The 23,674-nt window shown below is 46.2% G+C and overlaps 1 long non-coding RNA gene across 8 annotated transcripts in view; it reads left to right on the top strand.

Moving 5' to 3' along the window:
• The window catches only part of LOC123575177 (uncharacterized), a 49,242-nt gene extending 35,929 nt beyond the window's left edge, over window positions 1–13,313 (top strand). For 5 of the 8 annotated variants that reach the window (XR_010577249.2, XR_010577247.2, XR_012416355.1 and 2 more), the window contains 2 exons: window positions 3,867–3,961; window positions 6,099–7,605. This is a non-coding gene — a long non-coding RNA (uncharacterized lncRNA). Of the gene's footprint in view, window positions 1–3,846; window positions 3,962–6,098; window positions 7,606–10,367 lie in introns of those variants that run through there. The other 3 variants (XR_010577251.2, XR_012416353.1, XR_012416354.1) reach the window with 2 other exon arrangements.
• The last annotated feature ends 10,361 nt before the right edge of the window (window positions 13,314–23,674 follow it).

The following is a 23,674-nucleotide window of genomic DNA, read 5'->3' as shown; positions in this document are numbered from 1 at the left end:
TGCTAGGCTTAAACATCTATAAGTCTTCTCCAGATCCTAGCACAGTGTAGATGCCTCATGAAACATTTGCCGATGATGATAATGATGATGACGACGACAAAGGCTGTGGTCTGGAAGGGGACTCTGTTTTTGATAAGTTTAATTCAGTCCAGCAAATATTGAACAAATGCTTATTTTTGCTCAGGGCTAGGAAAGCTACTATTATTATTTTTTGGGTGGGGTGGAGAAAGGGGAGGGATGGAGAATATAAAAATAAATGAGACAAACTCTTTTCTCTACATCCTTGGTCTACATTGAGGGGCCAGAACATGCACATTCGGAGTGGATGTGGGGCAGGAGGGGTTGGAGTGGCAACAACTAATGGCCCAGAGTGTAGCTTCAGGAGCTGGACACACCTGGTGGGATCTTCGGGTAGTTTCTTGTCTTTTGAGCTCCTCGGTTTTCTCCCCTCTAACATGGGGACAACACTATTCCCTAGCTCCAAGGTTGGTGTGAACGTCATAGGATTTGTGTAGGGGCTACTTGGTACCGTGTGGGGTCAGCAGCTCAGTAGCAGGATAAAGACGAAGGACCAGACCCGCTGATGAGGTTGGGCTGGAGATGACCAGAAGCCAGGAACCGTCACAAACTCACGACTCTGTGTGCACTGGTTATCCCATTCTTTTGTAATCTTGTAAAATTAATTTAATGGGTAATACATCCAAGTGGTTTAAAAAGCAAAAGGTATAAAGAAATATGCAGTGAAGATGAAAATTGCTCTCATTTCTGACCCCTCACTATTGTGTTTCTCCTTCTCGGAGGCAGCCACTGTCATTAGTTTCTGGGGCATTTTCCCCAAGGGTGTCATACACCCAGCATCTAATATGCTCCCTCTTCTTCCTCTTTCTTGTTTTAACTCAAAAGGAGGACCTGGGAGTTGATGATAGCTGTAGAGTGGAAGGCAGCAGCTGGAGGGAGGAAGCTGGATTTATCTGAGCACCTACTACGTGCCAGGCCCAGATGAAATCTTATCAGTTCCAGTGAAATTCGGAGAAAGATTCACTGTCTTAGAATTTGAAAACATCAGTGCTGGAGGGGAAGGTGGAAGCCATCTGGTTAATCTTCATTTACTGATATGGAAGTGACTTGTCCAAAGTCCCAGAGCTTCCTGATTTTTGCTTCTTCTTGCTTAGGAAAGCAATTATCCTATAATAATCCTTCTTTACAGGTAAAAATATTTTATGGTGCACCTGCCTCCCTTGCCAGTGGAATGACAGTCTCCATAGACTGGCCATCTGGGCCCTGGGCCAGTCTCCTTGTTTCACACTAGCCTATGGGCGACCTGCCCTTGTCGGCACCCATCATTCCAGCTTCCTTCTGTTATAACCCCTGCCCCAAATCCCAGGACTTGTCACTGCCAGCTTTTTCCCCTGTTGTTCCTTGTCTTCCCACCCTTCTCAGGTTGACTTGTGTCTCCCCCACAAATTCAAATAGTGAAGTCCTAAACTTGCCAGTACTTCAAAATATAATTATCTTTGTAGATAGGGTCTTTAATGGGGTCATTAAATTAAAGTGAGGTCACTAGGGTGGGGCCTAATCCAATATGACTGGTGTCCTTATAAGAAGAGTAAATTAGGATACAGACAGGCATAGAGGGATGACCATGTGAAGACACAGGGAGGAGATGGCCACCTACCACCAAGCCATGGTCACCTACCATCCAAGCCATGGTCACCTACCATCTAAGCCATGATCACCTACCACCAAGCCACGGTCACCTACCATCAAGCCACGGTCACCTAGCATCCAAGCCATGGCCACCTACCTGCCAAGCCATGGCCGCCTATCAACCAAGCCAAGGCCACCTACCCATCAAGTCATGGTCACCTACCATCCAAGGAGCGAGGCCTGGAACAGATCCTTCCCCAGAGCCCTTAGTAGGAGCCAACCCTGTTGACACCTTGATCTCAGACTTCAAGCTTCCAGAACGGTGGGACAATCCATCACTGTCATTTTATCTACCCAGCATGTGGTCTCTTGTCATAGTTGCATTAGCCAATGAACATACCCAGGTCCTTCTGCAGTCACCTGGCTCAGGAGTGGTTCCAGTCAGGAAGTTCTGAGGCCAGGCAGGGTTGGGACCTAGAAGGACCTGAGGGAGATAGTTGAGAAACAAGACGGCTGGTGTGGCTTCTCAACATGCCCACCATAAATCCTGGGCCATCCCAGATGCCTATGGGATCTGCTGTGTGTGCGGTAAACTGAATGCCGGGAAGCCAGGCTCTGTGGATCCCTGGTTCTGACTGTCGTGGGATCTTGGGCAAATCCCCTCACCTCTCTGGGTCTCAGTTTCCTGATTTGTGGGATGGAGAAAAGGATAACTGTCCCACTTACCTTGAGGATGTGGAGTGGATTAAATGATTAAAATGCATAAGTGCAATTGCAGAAATATAGAACCAGTTTATCAATCAATGACAATATAAATAAACTGTTGTGTATATATAATGTATATAATGGAATACTACTCAGCCATAAAAAGGAATGAATTCATGGCATTCACAGCAACCTCGATGAGATTGGAGACTATTCTTTTTTTTTTTGGTTTTGTTTTTGAGATGGAGTCTTCCTCTGTCAACCAGGCTGGAGTGCAGTGGCACGATCTTGGCTCACTCCAACCTCCACCTCCCAGGTTCAAGTGATTTAATATTGGAGACTACGGCCAGGCACGGTGTCTCAAGCCTGTAATCCCAGCACTTTGGGAGGCCGAGACGGGTGGATCATGAGGTCAGGAGATCGAGACCATCCTGGCTAACATGGTGAAACCCCCTCTCTACTAAAAAGTACAAAAAACTAGCTGGGCGAGGTGGTGGGCGCCTGTGGTCCCAGCTACTCGGGAGGCTGAGGTAGGAGAATGGCGTAAACCCGGGAGGCAGAGCTTGCAGTGAACTGAGATCCGGCCACTGCACTCCAGCCTGGGCGACAGAGCAAGACTCCGTCTCAAAAAAAAAAAAAAAAAAAAAAAAAAAAAGATTGGAGACTACTAATCTAAGTGAAGTAACTCAGGAATGTAAAAGCAAACATCATATGTTCTCACTCATAAGTGGGAGCTAAGCTGTGAGGATGTAAAGGCATAAGAATGATACAATGGACTTTGGGGACTCAGGGGCAAAGGGTGGGAAAGGGGTGAGGGATAAAAGGCTACAAATTGGGTTCAGTGTACACTGCTTGGGTCGTGGGTGCACCAAAATCTCACAAATCACCACTAAAGAATTTACTAATGCAACCAAATACCACCTGCTCCCCCAAAACCTATGGAAATTAAACAAAATAAAAAAATAAAGTGTGCAAGTGCTGGCGAGGCCCCGAAGGAGCCCCACATTGGTGACGGTGATGCAGGTGACAGCACTTTCTCTCCCCAGTGGGGCTGGTGGTGCCCATTCCTGGCAGCCCTACTCTGAGTCTGAGGAGGAACCAAGGCTTTCCTGGAAATGTAGAGGCTGCCATCAGCCTGTGGGCTTAGGGCTACAAGCAGGGAGAGCCTATCATTTGTCATTTCTCCTCGGTAAGCAGAAAGCGCTAAGCCCTGCAGCCTCCAGTGAACATCAGAACATTTGGACATCTGAGTCCATTGTCCCCAGGTCTCATTTTTTTCCTACATTAAAAATGCAATAATGTGTTTTGTGGAAAATTTAGGAAGTACAGATAAACAAGAGAATAAAACATGAATTCTACCACTGTCAAAGCTGAAGTTCTATCCTTCCAGTCTCTTCTTTAAATGTGTGTATTTTCAGAAAAATGAAACCCTGTTGCACATAATACTTTATAAGTTTTTTTTTGTTTTGTTTTTTGTTTTTTGTTTTTTGACAGGGTCTCATTCTGTTTTGCAGGCTAGAATACAGTGGTATGATCATGGCTCACTGCAGCTTCAAACTCCTGGCCTCAAGCGATCCCACCTCAGCCTCCCAAACTGCTGGGATACCAGGTATGAGCCACTGCACCCAGCCTATAACCTATTTTTTTTTTTTTTTTTTTTTTTTGGAGACAGAGTCTCACTCTGTCTCACACAGGCTGGAGTGCAGTGGCACGATCTCGGCTCACTGCAGCCTCCGATTCCCAGGTTGAAGTGATTCTCCTGTCTCAGCCTCCCGAGTAGCTGGGACTACAGGCATAAGCCACCACACCCGGCTAATTTTGTATTTTTAGTAGAGATGGGGTTTCACTATGTTGGTCAGGCTGGTCTTGAACTCCTGACCTCAAGTGATCTGCTTGCCTCGGCCTCCGAAAGTGCTGGGATTACGAGCATGAGCCACCGCGCCTGGCCACTATAACCTATTTTTAAGTCAGTGATGTATCACAAATATTTTCCCATGTTGACCTTTATCCCCACCACCACTTTATAGTTAGGAATAACCAAAAAGTTCAGATGAACAGTTCTAGAGACCACTAAAGTGGGGAATAGAAGGGTCCTGAACACGGCTTCTCCTCTCAGCCCAGCATTAGTTCTCAGGCGTGTGTCTCACCAGGGGCAGGTGAGGTTCCGGGAGAACCGTGAACTTAGGGTCAGATAGGCCAGGAGTCCAGCTTCAGCTCTGCTTACAAAGTGTAAGTGGGAAGGGAAAGGGCGGGAGCAAACTGCTTCCCTTTCCCAGCCCCCACCAAGGATTAATGGCATATTGTAAGTAAAAGAGTTTTTTAGCCCTGGCACAGTGGCTCGCGCCTGTAATTACAATGCTTTGGGAGGCCAAGGCAGGAGGATTACTTGAAACCAGGGCTTTGAGACTAGCCTGGGTAATGTAGTAAGACCTCACCTCTATTTAAAAAAAGAAAAAATTAGCTGGGTGTGGTGGTGCACACCTCTAAGTCTCAGCTACTTGGGAGGCTGAGGTGGGAGGATCGCTTGAGCCCAGGAGTTTGAGGCTGCAGTGAGCTATGATTGTGCCACTGCAATTCAGCCTGGGTGACAAAGAGAGACCCCGTTTCTAAAAATAAATAAATAATAAAAAGAACTTTGTAAACTGGCAGCCACAATTAATACAAGCTCACGGATGAATAAAGGACATTTTGTTGGTTTTGCAAGGAAAACAAATCCTGTGTCTGGAGGGTCATGAGGCACCATGAGTGAATGAGAGTCAGGTCTGTAGGGAGGAGGAGAATTTGAAAGAAAGAAACATCGTATTTGAGTTTGAGAAAGAATTTGGATTTTGAGAACTGACTCCTTGGTAGATTAAGGAGTGAGTAAGCTCAGTTTGGAAGAAGGGAAGAAAAAGGTCGATTTTAAGGAAGCCAGTAATTAACAGTAATAGTGATGAGGAGGATGAGATCTAACTCACAGGGTTTATTTATCATTATTAGACACTGCTCTAAGCACTTCAAAAATATGAACTTGCTAGTCTTCAAAACAATCCTACAAAGCAAATACAATTACTAATATTATTTCCATTTTTTATTTTTTAAAATTAATTAATTTTTCTAGAGATAGGGTCTTGCATCACTGCTTGGACTGGAGTGTAGTGGTATGATCATAGCTCACTGCAGCTTCCAAGTCCTGAGCTCAGGCGATCCTCCTGCCCCAGCCTCCCAAGTAGCTGGGACCACAGGGTTGTGCCACCACACCTGGTGAATATTTTATTTTTTGTAGAGACCAGGTCTTGTTATGTTGCCCAGGCTGGTCTTGAACTCCTGACATCAATTGATCCTCCTACCCTGGCCTCCTAAAATGTTGGGATATTATGAGTGTGAGTCACTGTGCCTGGTTTATCCTTTTTTTTTTTTTTTCCCAGATGAGAACATCGAGGCACAGAAAGATGAAGGAATTTGTTAATGGAGCAGCCAGGGTCTGAGCCTAGGGCTGTCCCTGCGTTCCCCTGGACTGCACACACACCTGGACCAGGGAGGCAGGGCTGGAGAGTGAGAACGCCCTAGACAGATTGAATTTGAAGATGTGAATGTTGCATCTATTTGTTGTTGCCTATATGGAGGCAGTGGGTGGGGAGTAGTTTCTCTGCTTCCCTGGAACTCAGGGAGACCCTTCAGAAGGCATTTGGATTTGTAACAACTTGGGAAGTGCAGGGGTGAGGAGTTGGGAGGAGATGATGGTAAGCCGGCCATTCTTTTTCCAGAGCTCCAGGGTGGTGACTTGTGAGAGGGATCTGTCTGCTTCCCTCGAGGCCGATGACCTGTGCCATTCTTGCCCGTCCCCTCGCCAAGAGGAACTGAGACTGGTGAAAACTGCCCCCGTGGCTTGAGATGGATCCTGGGACCCAAAGTGGGGCCCTACAGTAGGTGTGGGCTGTGGTCAGTGTCTCTCAGTTCACACAAGAATCACAGCTTCCCCTTCCCCTCCTTCCTCTTCAGTCTTCCCTCTTCCCTCCCGTCCACTCTTTCTCCCCAGTGTGACCTGGTGGAGGTGGCGATAGAAGGGGTGGGCAGAGGTAGAAGGAGGGAGTCTGATGCTACCTTCTGGGAGTGGGTGGTGAGGGACCCCCGTGAGTTACCCTTAGGTCCTAGAGAAGTTTGGGGGAAATTTCGTGTTCCTTTTGTCCATGTGGGGAGGAAATAGGAGAACCAGTATCATGGGGCCTGCTCTGCCTGCTGCTGTCAAAACCTGCTGACAAGTAGACGACCCGCTCCTCGCTGCTGTGGTCAGGGTCCTGAGACCCTCCCTGGACCCTGAGAACCCACAGAGAAACCTAAATCAGATGCTGGTCTCCTCTAGTCCACTCTGCCTGGCTTGGGGCTGGCTGGCTGTGGATAACTGGGAAAGCAGCCACAAAACAGAAGGTTCTGGAAGCTTCCTGATGGGCTGGCTGCAGGGAGGCCTGCGTGTGGCAAAGGTAGCAGAGGGGTCGAGTGGTTGGCAGGGTGCATTACTGATTTAATCAACAATGTGCTGGGTGTCGAGGACTGAGGTCACCACAGCACACTCTAGTCCCCGCACCCCACTAGCTCAAGGTGCCATACAGCAGGTGAATGGACAAATGGTCGTCCTATCAGCTAAGTACCCAGCCAGAGGTCCCGAGAGGGCACTGGAGGCACGGGAGGAAGTTGAAAGGGCTCCGCACAGAGGGATCCTTACTGACAGGCAATTCCTATGCAGAGAGCTCTGTCTCTTCCCCACAGCTGGTCGTTTTTCTTGGGTGTGGGTGTACACACACACACACACACACACACAAACTCACATACTTTGTGGTTTGACGTATATCTTCTTAAAAAAATTAGTGAGTGATATGTGGAATGTAAAAAAGTTGAACTCATGCAGTAGGGAGTAGAATGGTGTTTACCAGAGGCCTGGGAGTGTGGGTATGGGGGGGAGGTGGTTGGGGAAAGGGGATGTTGGCAAATGCGGGCAGAGTTTCAGTGACATAGGAAGAACATGTCCTGGTGATCTGTTGCACAGTAAAATGACTGTAGCTAATAATAATGTATTGTACATTTCAAAATAGCTAAAAGAATTTTACACGTTCTAACCACAGAGAAATTATAAATATTTGAGGTGATGGATATGGTAAGTACCCTAATTTGATCATTCCACAATGGATACATGTATTGAAACATCACATTGTACCTCATAAATATATACAGTAAAATTATTTGTCAATTAAAAATAAAACTTTTAAAAAAGAAAAATATTAGTTGGGAAAATTTTAAACATACACAAAACTAGAGGGAAGAGCTTAGTGACTCTCCATGTGCCGTACCCGTCTCCCAGCGTCTACAGCGATCAGCGTTTTGCCGATGTTGTTTGATCCATCTCCACAGTGTGTTCGAACAACCAGCCACAATTCCCTGCGTTTCATCAGTGCTTTCAGAACGCATCTCTCTCTCCATCCTTACAGCAATGCTGGTGGGTCAAGCAGAGTAGTTTTATTGTCGTCATTTTATGAAGAGAAGACCAAGTCTCGGAGGTTCAGGAACTTTTTCAAGGTCACACAGCACCTAGGGTCTCTGATGCCTAATCTGACCCTGTCATTGGCTCATTTCTTTCTCTCTCTCTCTTTTTGTTTTGAGATGGAGTCTTGCTCTGTCACCCAGGCTGGAGTGCAGTGTGGCGATCTCGGCTCACTGCAACCTCCACCTCCCGGGTTCAAGCAATTCTCCTGCCTCGGCCTCCCGAGCAGCTGGGATTATAGGCGCCCATCACCACACCCAGCTAATTTTAGTAGTTTTAGTAGAGAGGGGGTCTCATCATGTTGGCCAGGTTGATCTTGAACTCCTGACCTCAGGTGATCCGCCCGACTCAGCTTCTCAAATTTTGGGATTACAAGTGTGAGCCACTGCTCCCGGCATCTCTGGCTCATTTCAACTGCATTTTTGGACGCAGGCAGGGTGTGTGTGGGTGTGTGTAGCGGGAGCACCTCAGCTGGGGATCCCTGGAACTCTCAGCCTTCCTTTTGTCCCTTTGCTAGTTGCTTTGCTGGTTGGAGGGGCCGGGGGCAGAAGAAGGCAAATGAAGCTCTCCTAAGTTTTTCATTGATGGCTTCCTTGAATCGTGGCTGCAGGATGTTTATAAAACTCTGAATCAATTTGAGGTGCAGAGATTTTCAATCAGGGAAGCAGATTGCGCTGATAGGGTCAAAAGGCCTGTCGCCAGCGAGGATCACAGCATCTGACATATTAATTTGAGCTGTCAGAATCAATATGTGTAACGGAGACGTGGAGGCACAGGCCCTGTTTCTGAAAAGGAGTGGGAAAAGAAAAAAGAAGAGGGGTGGGGAATCCCACCCTCGAGGGACTAACTTTTCGCAGATCCTGTAGAAGCAATCCCGCCAGTATGGGGCCAGTGTGCCTGCCGTTCCTGGGGAGGCGGGAGGGGGTGAGAGGACTGGAGCCTTCTCTGCGGGGATGCTGGTCACAGCGCAGCATCACTGCAGAAACAGTGGCCCTGTCGCCTCCCCCCATCCCCACCACAAGTAAACTTTACCTGGCTTTTCACAAACACCCACTTTCTGTCTCTCTCCTTGCCCCGCACCATTTGAGTTCCAAAGCCCTGTGTCTGGCAAAGAAGGCAGATCTGAGCCCTGGCAGGAAATGCGTTCGTTACTGAAAACCCTTTGATATTTTGCATATGAAACGTCGGTGCTGGGGTCAGGCTTCTGGGAGGAAGTCACCGTGGAGTCCTCCTCATCCAGGGGAGCACAGGACACGTGAGGTCTGTGTGGGTGCTGGGGGCACAGAAGGATCATGGTGCTCCCAGGAGCTGCCCATCTTGTGGGTTCAACATGGAAAAGATTGTGATCCTGGGAAGGCCCAGTGGTACCCATGCTTCTTATGCCAAAACGTCATGATGCACGTCGCATTGTGGCCAAGACACAGCAGAGGCTTCTGAGATGTTGGTTGCATTTCTGGGAGCCCCTGGGTGCCTCTGGGTCCTGACTGTGTTGGTGATTTCTCATGTAAAGAATTTTTTTTTTCCACGCAATGGAAAAAATTATACTTATAAAATTAGGCACAGTGCTAGCATTTATGGAGATAGAACCATTTCAAAAGGTGAGCCATGTCTCTACTAAAACTACTAAAATTAGCTGGGTGTGGTGACGGGCGCCTGTAATCCCAGCTGCTTGGGAGGCTGAAGCAGGAGAATTGCCTGAACCCGGGAGGTGGAGGTTGCAGTGAGCCGAGATCACCACACTGCACTCCAGCCTGGGTGACAGAGCAAGACTCCATCTCAAAACAAAAAGAGAGAGAGAGAAAGAAATGAGCCAATGACAGGGTCAGATTAGGCATCAGATACCCTATGTGCTGTGTGCAATTTGCACAATTGAGCAAATGGAGACAGAAATCTGAATACTTTGCAAATTACCAAGCTACCACAGTGTATTAATCTGTTCTCATGCTGCTGATTAAGACATACCTGAGACTGGGTAACTTATAAATGGAAAGAGGTTTAATGGACTCACAGCTCTACGTGACTAGGAGGCCTCACGATCATGGCAGAAGGCGAATTAGGAGCAAAGGGATGTCTTACATGGTGGCAGGCAAGAGAGTGTGTGCAAACAAACTCCTCTTTATAAAACCATCAGATCTCGTGAGACTTGTTCACTATCATGAGAACGGCACGGGACAGACGTGACCCCATGATTCAATTACCTCCCACCGGGTCCCTTCCACGACACTTGGGAATTATGGGAGCCACAATTCAAAATGAGATTTGGGTGGGGACACAGCCAAATCATATCACACAGTAAGAGGTGGGAGGGGGTTCAGACTCTTGTTAGGTGAGATTCCTGCCTTGCTTAGTCTCTGTAGTGCCCGGGCCTTACACACAGAGGATGGAGGGTTTTCTGGGCAGTGGCCTGGGAGGGCCTCCCTTGGGGATACAGAACCTAAACTCTTATCTCTGTTTCCAGACTGGCCTCCCTCTTACCATCTGTCCTGCATTACTTTTCCAGGGCTTCCTGTGTGATGACCACGTCTTCTTCCTGCCAGACACTCCCTGCCCCATCTTAAAACTGGTTGAGAACCTTGTTTTAATGATTCAAGCTTTTTCCCTGTCCAAACATTTTGTTATGTTCAAGGAATGCAGATTGTTAAAGGAAATAGCTTCTGAACAAAAATCTCGCCTGAGTTGTGTGGAAGAACTATGGATGCCCTTGCTTTGAGCAGAGACTTGCAATTTTGAAGAGAAAGTAAATAGGGAGGTGTTGGGGGACATGGTCCTCAGCCCTCAGCTTCTCCCTGTCCTGTCCCTGGGTGCGGGATCTTCTTGCTGGCTGGAGGAGGTCTGAGCAGCGATGTGGTAACTGCTGCTTTGTCTCCTCTGGCGGCTTCCTGGTCTGTCATAAAGGACAGCTCTTCAGCCACTTTCTCTCTTTGGGTGGAAAAAGATGGGTGAGATTTACAAGAACACTTGCATTTTTTTTTTTTTTCCTGATCATTATTCTCCTCCACCTACCACATGCGGGTCAAAAAAAATCAGAGAGAGAGGGATGGATGGAGAGAGACAGAAAACGGTGGGAAAGAGAGAAAGGGGTGAGAGAGAGACACTTGCAGGACTACTCATTAGGGTAATAGCTAAAGCATGAGAGACTTCTACTTCCTTTTTCAAAATTTTTTTATTTTTTTATTTTTGAGAGAGAGAGAGAGACAGGGTCTTACTACTCTGTCACTTAGGTTGGAGTGCAGTGGTATGATCATAGCTCACTGCAGTCTCAAACTCCTGGGCCCAAGTGATTCTCCCATCTCAGCTTCCCAACTAGCTGGGACTACAGGTGTGACCTACCACGCCCGGCTATTTACTTTATTTTTTGTAGAAACAGTGTCTTGCTATGTTCCCCACGCTGGTCTCAAACTCTTGGTCTCAAGTGATCCTCCCACCTCAGCCTGCCAAAGTGTTGGGATTGCAGGTGTGAGCCACTGCTCCTGGCTAAGAGTCTTCTTCTTGGGGATGAAAATTTTCTGAAATTGCCTGTTTTTTTTTTTTTTTTTTTTTTTTGAGACAGAGTTTTGCTCTTGTTGTCCAGGCTGGAGTGCAATTGTGTGATCTTGGCTGACTGCAACATTTACCTCTCAGGTTCAATTGACTCTCCTGCCTCAGCCTCCCGAGTAGCTGGGACTACAGGTGCATGCCACCACATCTGGCTAATTTTTATATTTTTAGTAGAGACGTAGGTTTCAACCATGTTGGCCAGACTGATCTGGAACTCCTGACCTCAGGTGATCTGCCTGCCTCAGCCTCCCAAAGTGCTGGGATGACAGGCATGAGCCACCATGCCTGGCTTGAAATTGCCTGTTCTAATGGTTGCACATATTGGTGAATGTATACTTTAAATGGGTGAATTGGTGTGGTATATGACTTATATCTCAATAAAGCTGGTAAAGAAAAAAGGATACATCTGCACCAGGGCCTGGCTTTGGACTTGAACTTGGAAGTGTGTGAGTGCTCAATCTCCACCAGCTTCCGTCCCTGGAATGGGGTCACCTACAGGATCCAGAAGGCACCAAAGAGGCTTGTAAAGGGTCTCCGTCTCTGAACCAAACCCAGCACCTGACAAGTGGAGGGGCCTAAGGTTTAGTTGGCTCTGTGCCGAGATGTCTGTGGGACGTTGCTGCAGGGAGGGATATCAGCAATTGCGATGTCCAAACCCTCGTTTCTCAGACGCAAACTGAGGCCCAGAAAGGGGAATGACTGGTCCACAGCCACAGCTAGTTAGAGTCACATCTGGGTCCAGAAAGCCATCTTCTGATGCTCATGTCCTTCCTTTCCTTCAACAAGGAGGACTAAGATACGTTCTGGGGACTTATATGTTAATAGCCAGTCCTTATGGAGTGTGCAATGTGGTGGGGGACAATGAGGGGTGGCCGGCCATCACATCACCGTTTGAGGGGTTTTGATAGGGAGAGAGTGGAGGGGGGTAGACAGACCTTGGGCAGACCTTGGGGTTGGGGGTGGGGACACACAGCATGCCAGAGAGGCTGTGTGTGTGTGTGTGTGTGTGTGTGTGTGTGTGTGTGTGTGTGTGGCGGTGGGCGGGGCAGCAGGTCAAGGATGACTTCCCAGAGGAAAGGACTTTTCATCTGCGATCTGACTGTGGACTACCAAATCAGGTAAAGCTTGAGGCCGGGGGTGGCAGGGAGAGAGTGCCCCTTCTTGGCAGAGGGTCCAGGGGAGGGGAAAGTTGGGAGATGTGCAGCGCTCAGAAGATGTTTTGGCTGAGGAAGACTCCATTTGGGGAGTGAGCAGAAAATGTGGAGCACTGAGAGGGAAGAGGTCTGTTTCAGATACTGCATGACCTTCTACCTCCGTAAGGTGTTTGGACTTGATCTTGAACTTAATGGAGAGACTTTGATGGGTTTTCTGCATGCTTTTCCAATATCTAGATGCTAAGGGAACTCTCCTCTGGTCCATTGGCCAGGAAGCCCTTGGGTCAGCTTTGTAACAGCTGTTTTTATTGAGCATTTACTGAGTGCCTGGCTCTGGTCTAAAGTGAGTATGTAACATAGAGGAGCTCATTTAATCTCCATCACAATCCTATAAAGCATCCACCATTATTACTCACATTTTACAGATGTTAATACCTAACACTTTTGTGCTAACTATGCCATGTATTGTTTTAAGGACTTTACAGATATCAACTAACTTATGCCTCATAAAAACCCTGTAGAGCAGGCACTATTATTATCTTCCTGTTATAAACCAGGAGACTGAGGCACAAGGAAGACAAAAAGCTCACCCAAAGTCACAGTGGCCATTCGCAGAACTAGGATTGACACCCGGCAGATCTGACTCCAGAGCTGCTCCCAGCCCCTGCACCGATGACTGGGGTTGCAGTGTTGCCTGTCACAGGGGCCACCTGCTTCCATCTCAGCCCCATTAAGGAAGGGAGCCAAAAGAAAAATGCAAAATTTAGAGGAAAATGAAATAATTCTCCCTTACTGTTAAGTTTCTTTCTTTCTTCCAAATAAAGAAGCAAACAGCCCTCCCAAACCCAAGGTTGTCACCTCCTTGTCCAGGATAGAGGGGAAAAGGCAATGGGCAAGAAGCTAGAACAACACGCAGAGGTGATGTTCAGTCCCAGGGTGGGAGTTGGGGTGTGGGTGGCAGGTGGGCTATGAAAAGCAGGTTGCACTTCCGGTGGGAGAGCGTGGTTGGCAGAGTTCTTAAGCAGCCCCCGTGACATTCACCTCCTGGCGTAGTACTCTTGTGATCATGCTTTGGTGCACGGCAAGAGAGTTTGCAGATGTAATTAGGGTTACCCATAAGATTACCTTAAAACTGGGAGATTATCTTGGTAGGCCCCACCGAAACTTGTCAGCCCCTGCAGAGTGCTTTCTCCAGATGGTGGCAGAAAAGGACATCAGAGAGGTTTGAAGTTCGAGAAGGGTTTGGTACAAGGTGGGGTTCTCTGCTGCTGAGGTGGATGGAGCCATGGGGCCAGGACCTGAAAGCTCAAGGCTTGGAAGAGCTGAGAGCAGTCCCTGCCCAACAGCCAGGAAGGAAACAGGAACTTCAGTCCTATAAGGAACAAAATTCTGCCAATAATGGGACTGAGCTTGGAAAAGGATCTCAAGCTCCAGTGAGAATGCAGCCAGTTGACACCTTGGTTTCAGGCTTGGAAAGCCCACAGCAGGGAACCCAGCCACACCATTCTAGACTTCTGACCTACAGAACTTCGAGATAATAAATGGGGATTGTTTTAAGTTGCTAAGTGCATAGTGATTTGCTATGCATAGAAAACCAATGCAGATTTTGTTACCTGGAAGTTGGGGGTGCTGTTACAACAACACCAAAATGTGGGTGCAGCTTTGGAATTGGGCAGTGAAATAATTTGAGAATATGATAGAAAAAGGGCACATTACTTTGGCCAGGCTGTTAGAAGCATGACGTTCATGGGCTCAGAAGGAAGTGAGGAACATTCGAGAGAAATCCTAAGTCACCTTGGAAAAAGCCTAAATCATTGGGAACAGACTGTTAGTCAAAATCTGGTGACGAGGAAGACATTATTAAAAGTATTGGAACAGAGGTTGCCAAATGGTGATTATCTAATTTTATCATTTCTTCTGCACTTAGAGTTGGAATTCGTCTATACAGAAGTGCTTTCCAAACTAAAAACAGAACTACCATTTGATCCAGTCATCCCACTACTGGGTATCTACCCAAAGGGAAAGCAATTATTATATCATAAAGATACCTGCACTTGTATGTCTGTTGCGGCACTATTCACAATAGCAAAATCCACTTATATGTCCATCAGTGGATGTCTGGATCAAATAATGTGGTATATATAACATGGAATACTACTCAGCCATGAAAAAGCATGAAATCATATCTTTTGGAGCAACATGGACAGAACTGTAGACCATTATCCTCAGTGAAATAACTCAGAAACAGAAAGTCAAATACTACCTATTCTCACTTATAAGTGGGAGTTGAATTATGTGTATACATGAAAATATAGAGAATAATAATAGAAACTGGAGACTCCAAAAGGTGAGAGGTGGGTGAGGGTTGAAAATTACCTATTGGGTACGATGTTCCCTGTTTGGGTGATGAGTACTTTGTAAGCCCAGGAACCATCACTATGCAATATATTCACTTAAGAAATCTGCACTTGTACCCCTAAATCTTTAAAAATAAATAAAAAAGAAGTGGGGTGGGAGGAGGGAGAGAGATGTTACTGGAAAGAGGTTTCGATCCAGACCCCAAGAAGGTTCTTGGATCTCGCACAAGAAAGAATTTGAGGGGAATCCATAGAGTAAAGTGAAAGCAGGTTTATTAAGGATGAAAAGAAAGGAAAAGAATGGCTACTCCATGGGCAGAGCAGCCCTGAGGGCTGCTGGTTGCCCAGTTTTATAGTTGTTTCTTGATTATATGCTAAATAAGGGGTGGATTATTCATGAGTTTTCTGGGAAAGGGGTGGGTAATTCCCAGAACTGAGGGTTCCTTCCCCTTTTAGACCACATAGGGTAACTTTCTGATGTTGCCATGGCATCTGTACGTTGCTATGACGCTGGTGGGAGTGTCTCTTAGCATGCAAATACATTATGATTAACATATAATGAGCAGTGAGGCCAACCAGAGGTCACTCTTGTAGCCATCTTGGTTTTGGTGGGTTTTGCCTGACTTCTTTACTGCAACCTGTTTTTATCAGCAAGGTCTTTATGACCTGTATCTTGTGCTGACCTCCTGTCTAATTCTGTGACTTAGAATGCCTTAGCCTCCTGGGAATGCAACCCAGTAGATCTCAGCTTCATTTTACCCAGCATCTATTCAAGATGGAGGTGCTCTGGTTCAAACGCCTCTGACAAGAGGGTCAGAAAAACTGCCTATCACATGCTATGCTTATTACCAGTGGGACAAAATAATCTTACATGAAACCCTTGTGACATGCAGTTTACCTATATAACAAACCTGTGCATGTACCCCCGGACTTAAAAGTTTACAAAAAAAAAAAGAAGTGCTTTCCTCACCAACTCTTTGGTGAGCTTGATATATAGCTCACATAGGAAAGGCAGTATGTTTGGTTCTTTTTCTTTATTTATCATTTTTCAACGATTTTTATGCTGTTACGCCAATCAAATTTATCAATCATACCTTAATAAGATTGAAAAAAGTTAAAAAAAAATTGCTAAGTCTCAGTGAATTGATAGGTCACAGAGTGTCAGAGCCAAGATTTGAACCTAAACTTTCTGATGATTTGGGCTGTGGTCTTAACCACTACATCCCATTCCCTCCCAGAAAGAGGAAAAGTGTTGTGAGATAATGTTAAGTGAATAAGAGAGAATATAAAAATGTATCTCTACAAATCTGTGGTCTATTTATAGATGCACAGAAAAAGACGGAAGGAAATACACCACAAGTTTCACAGTGGTTACCCCTGAAAAGTTTAAAAACAAAAAGTAGCCACAGCACTTGCGTTGGCCGGTTTCTGTTCCTCTTAGAGGCTGCTGAGACTCCACAGAAAGTATTGAGTCTGTTTTTGTGTGACCATGAAGAGCAAGTTTCTTATTTATAAATGTCACTGTAATCTTGCTCTTGAATGCTGGCAAATGCCACTGGGGGAGTACGGATGTGTCCTTCTCTAAGGGGAGAGGGGATGCATCAGCCCCTTCCTCCTTACTTTAAAGTTTTCTATGTACTTCCCATGGGTACGATATGATGTAGTATGGTGGGAAAGAGTGTGTGCGCATTTTTGCTTAGTCCTTAGAACAATACCTGGCTTATAGTTAGTGCAAAAATGTTAGCTATTAACATCTGTAAAATGTAATAATGGTAGATGCTTTATTGGGTTGTAATTGAGATGAAACGAGCAGCTTATGCTAAATACTCACTTTAGACCAGAGCCAGGTCACACACTCCCAGCTGTGTGACCTTGGACAAGTTACTTAACCTCTTTGTGCCTCAGTTTACTCATCTCTGACATGGGGAGAGTTATAATACTGACCTTTATAGAGTTTTGGAAGGTTAATGCAAGTAAGATACTTAGCACAAGAAATATTCAACCCATGCTAGTTATTCTTATTCAAGAAAGCCTGAAAGAGTCATTGGCTTCGGATAGTTTTGTAGTTACGTGAATTTAAGGGAGAGCCTCTTTCTCCAGGTGCTATGAGGATCGTGGCCAAGCCCAGTCTCCGCCTCCTTGACACATATTTTTCTCCATCCAATTTACCTTGGCGCGAAGGATAATTCATGGGTATGTTCACATCCTGGTCCTCAACATAAAACTTCCCTCCCCGTGCACGTGGTGACAGCTCCGTAGGTCTCCTAGAGTTTCTTCTCTGAGTTTCCCATTAATGTAGTCTACACAAAGAAAGGCCTTGGGGTGCCTGCCTTTCCCTGAAGCCATCCTTCTTCCCAGAAAAGCAGGCAGGGGTGAGGGACAGGGGTGGGGCTGAAGAAGAGAGGGCAGTGGGAGAAAGGCCATCCCTAGCACAATGTGACTTTGAGATTCGGGGCTGGGGGCCCGTCATAGAAGCTGAGAGGCACAAGCACCACCTCCCAGTAGGGCTGGCTGCACACCTGCACCACCCCCTGGAAGTCAGGAGAAGGGAGTCTTTTCTATAGCTATAGAGTGAAACTGGTCCCGGCCCTGGGGAGGAGAGGAGTGATTATTTGTGAAGCTCGTTTCTTGGTTTGATTTTCTTCTTGAGCATCACGTTTGCTTCCTTTTTAAAAAACAAAATAAGTGCATGCTGCTCAGCCATTTCCATCCATTCCCAGCCTTGATAGTCTGTCAGACTGGCTCCTGTAAAACACTTCTTTCTTCTTTTTTTCAAGACTGGGTCTCTGTCGCCAGGCTGGAGTGCAGTGGCGCTACCTCAGCTCACTGCAACCTCCGCCTCCCGCATTCAAGCGATTCTCACTCCTCAGCCTCCCAAGTAGCTGGGATTACAGGCGCCCACCACCACACCCAACTAATTTTTGTAGTTTTAGTAGAGATGGGGTTTCATCATGTTGGTCAGGCTGGTCTCGAACTCCTGACCCTAGGTGATTCACCCGCCTCAGCCTCCCAAAGTGCTGGGATGACAGGTGTGAGCCACTGAGCCCAGTCCCTAAAACATCTTTTTCTTTCGGGTCCTGCCAAAGCCCAGATTCTCCGTTGGGATTGCCAGAAGTGACGACACTCATTCTGTTTCTGTCACAAATGTTTGGATCAGAAGCCACAGTGAAAAAGAGAAAGCAATCCTCCAGGAAATGTTCTTCATTTCAGGATATCACTTGAGGTGTGTTGGGAATAATGTCAGGAAAGTTTCCCCACTCACTCATTTCATTCACTTATTTATTCATGGCTTTGAGAAATACTTAGTGATTCTTTTAAAAAATGTTCTTCAAACTTTTAAAATACCAGAACTCCTGTCTATTTAATAAAATCTTAGTGAAACCCAGATGAGGGTCTGAACTGAAATTCAGAGGGAGTTGGTGGCTCACCTGAGGCATTCACATTAGTGAATGGGGAAATAACTCGTATCCCAACATTCACATTTCTAACCCTTAGGTCAAATATACCCTGGCTGTTTGGTGCATTTATAGAGAAGTACAGGCAGTCTGGAACTTACAAATGAGTTCTGTTCCAAAAGTTCATTTGAAAGTCAGTTGTCTGGAACTTGGAATACATTTGCCTGTGGAAAACAGGGTATAGATGGTAGTGAAGTTCCCAGCCCAGCCCAGTAATGCCTGTTTAATTCACAATATGTTGGAATTATAGAACTAATAACTGTCTATCAGCTTCGTGTTATTCTATTTTCTTTTTTTTTGAGATGGAGTTTTGCTTTTGTTGCCCAGGCTGGAGTGCAATGGTGCAGTCTCAGCTCAATGCAACCTTTGCCTCCTGGGTTCAAGTGATTCTCCTGCCTCAGCCTCCCTAGTAGCTGGGACTACAGGCATGTGCCACCACGCCCAGCTAATTTTTGTATTTTTAGTAGAGACAGGGTTCCGCCATGTTGGCCTCCCAAAGTGCTGGGATTAACAGGAGTGAGCCACTGCATCCAGTCAGCTTTGTGTTATTAATAGTACTGTAGAAACCACGTATTTACTGCCAGTAGGGCAGTAACATATCACCCGTGGGGCACTCAACTATCTACCAATCCCACCCCTGTGGAACACAGTAGGGAACTAGTAAGTGACCAAAAACGGCCTTTGCATATGTAAAATAAATGCCTCTGATTTTCTCTGGTCCCAACAGAATGTAAACCCAATGAAGGAAGGGATTTTATGTTTATTTTGTTTCCTGCTATAGCCCCGGCACCTAGTGGCATATAATGTGTACCTGATAAATTACTGTGGAATGAATACATGCACCAAAGGTTCATAGATTTCTCAAGGAGGGGACTCTTGCTTGAATCTAGTTACAATTATTTATCACACGATTCCAGCATGCCTGGATATTTAGTTTCCAAGCCCATTGCATTTAGAAACAGCAAATTAAAGGCTGCTATAAGCAGATCACACTGACACAGTCAGAGGTGACCAACCTTAAGAGTGGAGACAGAGAAACTATAAAAAGCTGACACAGAAACTCTGGAAACATTTAGCTTAGTAATCTTGAGAGTCATGATTGTAAAACAAACATTAATTAATGCTCTATAATTTTTCACCTCTATTTAAAAATGTAGTGAAGTATGTGTGGAAGTTGTAGGATACGTGAAGAAAAAGTTGGTTTTTTTTTTTTTTTTTTTTTTTAGTTTTTTGAGACAGAGTCTTACTCTGTCGCCAGGCTGGAGTGCAGTGGTGTGATCTCAGCTCACTGCAACCTCCGACTCCTGGGTTCAAGCCATTTTCCTGCCTCAGCCTCCTCTGAGTAGCTGGGATTACAGGCACCTGCCACTATGCCTGGCTAATTTTTTGTATTTTTAGTAGAGATGGGGTTTCACTATGTTGGCCAGGATGGTCCTGAACCCCTGACCTCAGATGATCCTTCCGCCTCGGCCTCCCAAAGTGCTGGGATTACAAGCATGAGTCACCTGGCCAGAATCACCCTTTTTGAAAGCGTAGCTGAGGAGCTAGTGGAAATACTGCCCTGTGAAGATAAACTATCTTCTCCCGGATGCAGTATGCACCCTACGTTAATGACTGTTCTGCAGTGTCTCCAACGGGTAAGATACACTGGACCAAAAACTAAAGGCTGAAAGTAAAAGTGACCCTGCTTACCACCATCCCCTTGGACCCATGTGGGGAATTTCTTCTTCTCAATGTCATGTGGGGGGCTAAAGGTGTTGCTTCCTAGATGGGGAGTGCTTCAACTGGGGAGCAATGCAAGAATCCCAGTCCGCTCTAGCTATGACCAATGCCTGGCCACTTCAGGCTCCTTATGCCAAGAGATGAGAAAGCGAGGACAGATATCACCAATCTGTCAGGTGCAATTGACCCCAATGATCAGGCCACTAGGGCTGCTGACACACGACAGGGGCCAGGGAAGAATATGATAGTCCCCAAGATGTCTCGTGGCATCCCCCTGTCTAATTTTGATAGGAAATGGACAAGTACAGCAGCCATATCCTGAGAAGGGCATGGTGACCCTGGGCTCAGTCCCCTCAAAGATGTGGGGGCTGAGGGGCATTTAGAATAGGTAGTAGAGGAGGGGGATGGTGAGTATGGATTGTAACAGTTGGGACTGGAGTTTGATTTCTCTAGGAAAGGAGATGAACTGAAATCCTGCAGGAGCTGTTCCCAGGTGGCATGACTTAGACTAAGTGAATGAATCCCAGCAGCAATGTGGACTGTGGACTGTGGACTGTGGTGGCTGCTGTGGTCTATCTTCCATACAGCTCCCTTAAGCTCCTTCCATAAACTCCCTTGCCTATAGCTGCATGTTTGTTCTCTGCAGATGATTCACAGCTGTGTTTCCTTCTCTAGAACTTGCCCTCTGCTGAGGGTGCTGCCTTACCATGAGGTTATACTCCTTCCTCAGGGATTACAAGGTGGCTCCCTGAAGAGCTCCTTGCCGCCATTTTGTGATGCCACCATCTTTAACACCTGACTTCTGAGGTCTCATGGAGAGTTCTGTATCCAGGGAGTACATTGGATACTTTCGCGTTCTCTGTGGGTGGAGAGACAGCACACTGGAGACTAACACCACGTTGGCCTGGACGTGATGCATGACCCTTATGCCCATGTTCCATTAGTGAGACCCAGTCATGTGGACTGCACTAGCTGCATGGGCTGGGGTGTGTGTGTGGGTGGTGAAAATTGTAGACTGGGCATCTGCTCCCAAGAAGCAACTCAACATGGTGTTGTGGGAGCATGAATCTTTGGTGGTCAGTAGTTGTTTCTACCACACCATCCTATGCAAAGTTATGAAGTAAGTGAAGTTTGTCTTGACTTCTCTATCCAACCCATCTCCCAACAGCCTCCGAAATCCTAGGCTCCTGACCTCTTTTTTTTTGAAGACGTGCTCTCAGAGAGCTGTTAAATAACTAACCAAGGAATTAGCTGGTAACCAGACAAGCAATGTAATACCTAGCCCTTCCTAGGCATTTGGATTCTTCCCCTTCCTAATAGAAGCCCTTCCAAAGCTCCATGCCTTCACTAATGCGGTGATCTCTGTCTGGAGCACTGTCCTTTTCTGGCTGTGAAAGGGTGATTCTTCTCACCCTTTAAGATCCAGCTCACATTATTATTATTACAATTATTATTTTGAGACAGAGTCTTGCTCTGTTGCCCAGGCTGGGGTGCAGTAGTGTGATCATAGCTCACTGTAGCCTCAAATTCCTGGGCTCAAGCGATCTTCCTGCCTCAACCTCCCAAGTAGCTGGGACCACACAGGTGCATGCCACCACACCCAGCTAATGTTTTAGTTTTTGTGGAGATGGGGGTCTCACTGTGTTGCTCAGGCTGGTCTCGAACTCCTGACCTCAAAGGATCCTCCTGCCTTGGCATCCCAAAGCGCTGGGATTACTGGGATGACCATGCCCAGCCCCAGCTCAGATTATTAAAAAGATAAAAACAAAACAGATCAAAACGAAATAAAAAAAACCCTAAACAGATGTTGGAGAGGATGTGGAGAAAAGGGAACCCTTATACACTGTTGGTGGGAATGTAAATTAGTACAACCACTATGGAGAACATTATGGAGATTTTTTAAAGAACTGAAAACAGAACTACCATTCAATTTAGCAATCCCACTACTGGGATTCTACCCAAAGGAAAAGAAATCAGTATATCAAAAAGATACCTGCATGCGTATGTTTATCGCAACAATATTCATGATAGCAAGGCTGTGGAATCAACCTGAGTGTCCATCAATGGATGATTAAAGGAAATGTGGTAGATATACACAATGGAATAGTATTCAGGTGTAAAAAAGAATGAATTCAGGTCTTCTGCAGCAAAATGGATGGGATTGGAGGACACCACATAAAACAACTCAGACACAGAAAGACAAATACCTCATGTTTTCACTTATATTTGGGAGCTAAACAATGGGTCCGTATGGAAGCAGGGTGTGGAACGATGGAACAGTGAGGTCAGAGAGTGAGAAGGGTTCAATAATAATAATAATAAAGACCTGGATCAGAATTCAACCTCTCAGTATTAATGACCCTTTGTACACTTTTGGGTTATAGCATTTATCACACTATTGTATAGGCAACTGTTGACTGGAAGCCTGCTTTTCTGGGGCAAACATAGTGCTTAATTCACAAGCAGGTAAATGCCCACAAGAGCAGTTCTATGCGGTCGGAGATTCTTTTTTCATTCTTCTATCCCTGGGGCCTAGGACAGTGCTTGGACTTGCTCATTATTTGTCGAGTGAACAATCTGTTATAGTTTCTGCCCCAGCACAGTGCCTGTCATGCAGTAGGCACTCAGTTACTGAAGGACAGCATTTGCAAGGTCAGAAGTGTTTGCTAATCCTTGCTAGCAGTGGAGTTTCAGATACTTTATTTGTAGGATAGTTTTCTTCTTTAAAGACAGTTTTGATTCTGGAAAGTCCCTCTAGGTCTTGCTCAAATTATTCTACCTGGATGCACACGTATGTGACTGACACACACATACACACACACACACTCTCCTTTATTCTCCAGCTCTCCTAAATCCTTTTGAAGATAGAGGCCCAAGGAAATGAAAACCATTTCCTGATTTCTCAGACGGGTGAAGATAAACCCTGTTGGCTTGAGTTGCCAGATTCTGTGCCCCATCACTCCCACCCTGGCCCGGGGCCCCCACCCCCAGGGTCGGCTCATCCTCAGGCCAAGCTGTTCCCACACAGACACCGAGCCTGAGACTTAAATTGGATTTGCCTGTGGCTTTGTGCTCTTCGTGTCCTCCCGCCTTCGTTTTTGATTTATCGTTTTAATCAGCCCTAGTCAATCATTCCCTCTCTGTCTTGCTCACCATAAACACAACCCCTTGCCAAAAAAATTATGAATGTATTAAATGATTTTATTACAGTAAACTGCAGATTGTACCATTGTAAACACAGGTGCCGTTCCAACCCCACACCCTCCAGCTCTGTCCAGACCTGCAGGGGTGCCGTGGAGCGGGGGAGGCTCTGGGGCCTGAGAAAGGGACCATCTCTGGGAGTCTGAGAAACAGGAGGTCATTCGGTTCAACGCTTCCCACAGATGGAAGAAACTGGGGTTCCGGTTGGTGAAGCCACTGGTCTCAGGTCACATAGACACTTTATGGCAGAACCAGCATCAGATTTGGGGTCATCTGATATTTAAGACCCTTTCCCTGACACCCCTCTGTTATCCCCTTTCTCCTGTTCATTTTAGGCACATTTCACTCTAGGACAAATGCCAGTGGAGGGAGTGGAGAATT

The sequence above is a fragment of the Macaca fascicularis genome, chromosome 8 (assembly GCF_037993035.2).
Source record: "Macaca fascicularis isolate 582-1 chromosome 8, T2T-MFA8v1.1".
In the NCBI taxonomy this organism is placed as follows: domain Eukaryota; kingdom Metazoa; phylum Chordata; class Mammalia; order Primates; family Cercopithecidae; genus Macaca; species Macaca fascicularis.
This window is presented reverse-complemented; position numbering and strand designations above follow the sequence as displayed.